A 5,314-nucleotide genomic window follows, 5' to 3' on the forward strand; every position below is an offset into this window, starting at 1 on the left:
CATGTCATCCAGTATCTGGAATCTCTTCCTTTCTCGCTTCCTTTTCCCTTCTACATAACCTTCTAAAACTGTTTTTATCAGTCCATCATTCTTTCTTAATATATGCCCAATCCAATTTCTTTTTCTTCTCTTTATTACATCTAGTAACTGTCTTTTCTCTCCCACTCTTCTCAGTACCTCTTCATTTTTTACTCTGTCCATCCAACTTATTCTTTCCATCTTCCGCCATGTCCAGATCTCAAAAGCCTCCAGCCTTTCTCTGTCTTTTTTCCTCATAGTCCACGTTTCAGCGCCATGTAGAAGAACACTCCATACGACATTTTATGAGTCTCTTTCTGAGTTCTCTGTCCAGACCGCTGCAGAAGATTCTCCTTTTCTTTTGCCATTGCTATCCTTGTTTTAATTTCTGTGGTGCACTTCCAGTCAGTGTCTATCCTGCTTCCAAGATACTTAAAATTTTGCACCTGTTCTAGTATTTCTCCATTCAGCATAATTTTTATTTCCTTATTTCCTCCTAGTGCCAATACTTTTGTTTTATTTGTGTTAATTTTCATTCCATATTTTTTTTCCCGTAAGTTGCAATGGTGTCCACCAAATCCTTTCATCAGCAAATCTCAAACACCCTACTCTTCTTCCTCCAATTTCTACTCCTTTGTCATCTAATGAGTATTGGTCAATCATATTTTCCAAGTAGAGGTTGAAAAGAGTAGGTGATAAACAGCATCCTTGTCTTACTCCTTTTCCTAGTCTGATCCAGTTTGTACTTTCTCCTCTCACTTTAACTGAAACTTTTTGATTAAGATATAATGAGTTTATAAGTCTTCTGGTTTTCCAGTCCACTCTCTTTTCCCTCATTATAGTCGCCAGCTTGTCCCAAACCACACTGTCAAACGCCTTTTCTAGATCGATGAAGTACATATATAGGTCTCTTCCTTTTTCAATAAACCTTTCTCCCAAGATTCGTAGGAGCCCTATTGCATCTCTGGTGCCCGTATTCCGTCTAAAGCCAAACTGTTCCTCGCCAAGATTCTCCTCCATTACTTTTTCAAGTCTTTTATTAATTATTCTTAACATCACTTTGGCTGCATGTGAAATGAGGCTGATTGCCCTGTGCTCGCTGCATTTCTTGGTTCCTTGTTTTTTCGGTAATGGGATCATTACTGTTGTCACAAAGTCCTCAGGCCATTCACCACTGTCTTATATTTTATTACATAACCTCAATATTTCTCTTATTCCATCGTGGTTCAAGCATTTTAGTATTTCTCCCGGTATTGTATCTGTACCTACCGCTTTGACATTTTTCATTGCAGCTATGGCAGACGTGACCTCTTTCATTATGATGGTCGGTCCTTTCTCGTCATCACTTACACTATTGTGTGATTCAAGTTCCAGAGTTTCTGGTTTGCTATTTGTGTCATATAGTTCTTTTATATATTCTTCCCATCTCTGGAGGACATCGTCACGATCTTTGTACACTACCTCTACGTCTTTACTCAAAATTTCCATAGTAGCACTTCCTGCTCTGTTTTGTTCCCATGTCATAGTCTTTACTCTTTTGTATAGCAAGTCGTATCTTTCCTTCCTGTCCAGTTCTTCAATTTCATCACATTCCTCTTTTAGCCATTTTTTCCTAGCCTGCTCTGTTTCCCTTCGCAATTCATTATTTAACCTTCGGTATAAATGGTTCAAATGGCTCTGAGCACTATGGGACTTAACTTCTGAGGTCATCAGTCCCCTAGAACTTAGAACTACTTAAACCGAACTAACCCAAGGACACCACACACATCCATGCCCGAGGCAGGATTCGAACCTGCGACCGCAGCGGTCTCGCGGTTCCAGACTGTAGCGCCTAGAACCACACGGCCACTCCGGCCGGCCCTTCGGTATATCTTTCTTGCATCTTCAGTGTTCTTGTTTTTCAATTTTCTTCTCTCCTCCATCTTGGAAATCATTTCTTGTGTGACCCATGGTTTTTTTTGACCTTTCCCCTTTTACATATCCTATATTTTGCTGTCCTGCTTTAATGATTCCTTCTTTCAGCATATTCCAGTACTCGTTGGCATTATCAGGTGCTTCTTTGTCTCGTAATGTGTTTAGAAACTCCCGAGACAGCATTTCTGTAATTTGTTCTTTGTTGGATCTTATCTTCTCTAAATCCCACTTCTTCACCATGGTCGCCTTCTTCAGTTTTTTCATTCTTATTTCTATTTCTGCCATAAGTAAGTTGTGGTCACTATTAATATCTGCACCTGGTAATGTGTGCACGTTCTTGATTCCATTCCTGTATCTTTCTTCTACCAGTATAAAATCGATTTGGTTTCTGTATTTATCCCCTGGTGATTTCCAAGTGTAGAGCTTCCTCTTGTGGTTCTTGAACCATGTGTCTGCCGCTATTAGCTGCCTTTCCCTGCAGAAGTCAATTAACCATTCACCTCTGTCATTTCTCTTTCCGAGACCATGACTGCCTACTATGTTTCCCTCTTTCCCTTCTCCCACAATGGCGTTCCAGTCTCCCATTACTATTTTGTAGCATTTTTTATTTTCGTCCATTATTCTCTCTATTACATTGTACGTTTCCTCTACAATTTGGTAATCACGTTCTGAAGTTGGCATATATACCTGGACAATCAGTAAATGTTTTTGTGCTCCTTTCAGCCTTGCACCAATAACCCGGTCATTTGCATAGTCTACATATTCCACACATTTAGCCAATTCCTTTGTCATAATCATTCCTACTCCATTAATTCCTTTTACTTCTCCTCCTGAGTAGTAGAATACATATTCATCTGACAGCAACTCTCCATGTCCATTCCATCTTACCTCAGCAACTCCTACGAGGTCCATATGATTCTTTTCCATCTCTCTTTTAAGGTTTTCTAGTTTTCCTGCTTGTAGCAGAGTTCTGACATTCCAGGTACCAATGTACCAATTCTCTGATTTAACATGAGAGGAAGCCATTATTTGTGCATAAAATGGAGACTGCATTATGCAGGGAAGATAATCTGCGGTGGTATTCCGTTGCCTTCCGCAGTTCTGGAGGCCGCCCCTAACATGGGATACAGACGCCTTTTGCAGCCGCCCGCTCAGGGTCAGACGCTGCATGAGAAGTATAGGTTGGAAAATGAAAGACCCCTAGCCCTCGAAACCTAATAGTGTCAGGGTCGGAAAAGAACAAGAGCTGGCCGAGGGTGGCCAGATAGGAAAGATAAAAGTGAGGAGCCTGGCATAAGTAAGTGGAAGCAATGCCACGACAGCTCGGGGCCCCGTGGTCGCCAGCCACGTATCACTAGGTGTGACTCCCTGAGGGAGGAATAATTTACTATGATTATTTACTATAATTATTGCTATAATAAAATGTCATATAATGATTTATCGACGGTTAATGCCTTTCTATAAGAGTGCTCTCCTAGGAGTGAGTTGTTATCGTAAATAATATACAGCTTAAGAAGGAAACAAACGATCACTGAAAATTTATCATAAACACATCACCATTATCATTAAATATCACTTAATATGGTCTAGTGCTAGCGCAATGAATAACGTCGTAGGTTCTGGTGTCGAAAGTTATTGGTTCGCATCCAGCTACATACAATTTTTTGTTTTTTCATGTGAGTGTTGTTAACACGTTCTGTTACTTTCTTATGAAAGTAATACGAGTATGTTCTGCAGTACTGGATGTTACTTACATTCAGTATGATGTGACAAATAGGGATGAAATAAACAATTAGCGATTTCCGATTATGTGGTAAGGCAGGAACTTAAGGGCACTCCGTCTTCAGGCCACGAGTGGCCTAGCGGGACCATCTGACCGCCGTGTCATCCTCCTCGGAGGATGCGGATAGGAGGGGCGTGGGGTCAGTACACCGCTCTCCCGGTCGTTATGATGGTATTCTTGACCGAAACCGCTACTATTCGGTCGAGTAGCTCCTCAATTGGCATCACGAGGGTGACTGCACCCCGAAAAATGGCAACAGCGCATGGCGGCTGGATGGTCACCCATCCAAGTGCCGGCCATGCCCAACAGCGCTTAACTTCGGTGATCTCACGGGAACCGGTGTATCCACTGCGGCAAGGCCGTTGCCAGGAACTTAAGAGGACAGCTTAAATTTCTGCGAGTGAATCGAGGAGCAATAATATTCATATTCTTCCTTGTCACAAAGTCGATAGCCGACCATGCAGTCGTCGATTTTGCGCGTGACGTAAAATGACGTCACGTTTGCGGGAATTTTTGTGAAACGAGCATTACCCCGGTGGAATGAGCCATGTCGCGTACCTTCCATCTTTTTACAAGGGGCTGTTGTTTCTCTCCAAGCCCTCCGTAAGTCTGGTGGGCTGCTTTCTATCAGCGTCTGCACTCACTCTAGCTTTCAATGTTCCTACAGTACCTGACATTAAACTGACTGTCTCCTTATTTATTTGTTACATTTCATTGTGTAGGGACATACCGTTACAGAATTAAATTTAGAATAGTTCTCACCCCCAGTCTGTCGAACATTTTCGGGAGGTTTCCCATGGCTGTAATGTAAATGCCGGAGTCGGAAACCCGCTTCCAAACACTCCCAATTGAGACTCCCTCTGCGCCACTACCAGCTCGTCATTTGGCTGAAAAGTCCCCGACTCTACATTGCACGAACAGCGCGATCTACCACTGCGTGAAAAATATCACAAAACATAAAAAAACGTAACCTTGATGCCATTGCGAGAAATCTTCAGGTTCCATGACCGCCCTGCAGCCAGGGTCGCTAAGGACTCGGAGGTGTATTTCTGGTCGTGGATATAATTTTCACTGCTGATGTTTGTTTGGCATGGAGAGCGGAGGCGGTGGCGTATCGTTCCTGATCACCAACATTGCACCAATGTGCTGGATTAAATATCAAACGTCTCCGTGGTGTCTTACGAGCGGAGGGCATCTGACCCTGTTGATGGTGACCCGTACGTCGTATGTGGACGTCCTCTGGGTGCTACTCGACAGGAGTAACGTTTGTGCCGATATCGGGTTTCACCCTCCCCCTTCTCTCATCATCATCTTCACACAACACAAACATAACTTCACACTATACACGCAGCCATTACATTAAGATACCACTCTCACACATCCGCAAAGAAATGGACCATTGTGCGCGGAAGAACAAAACCTTTTCTGTCTAGACGGAGTCCCCCAGCTAACAATACCATATTACGTTACTCTTTACTTTACTTTTTCTTCAGGTTACATTGGGATACCTGCTCACTGACTTCCTCCAATTCGTGTAAGCTGCAAGAATGTTACTGTCGAATGGCGTTGTTTGCTGGGATGTTCAGTAGAAATTCATCC

The 5,314-nt window shown here is 42.7% G+C and overlaps 1 pseudogene; it reads right to left on the reverse strand.

The window, feature by feature from the left end:
- Window positions 1-3,965: 3,965 nt before the first annotated feature.
- Window positions 3,966-4,082, reverse strand: LOC126212777 (5S ribosomal RNA; annotated as a pseudogene).
- Window positions 4,083-5,314: the final 1,232 nt, after the last annotated feature.

The sequence above is a fragment of the Schistocerca nitens genome, chromosome 1 (genome assembly GCF_023898315.1).
Source record: "Schistocerca nitens isolate TAMUIC-IGC-003100 chromosome 1, iqSchNite1.1, whole genome shotgun sequence".
In the NCBI taxonomy this organism is placed as follows: domain Eukaryota; kingdom Metazoa; phylum Arthropoda; class Insecta; order Orthoptera; family Acrididae; genus Schistocerca; species Schistocerca nitens.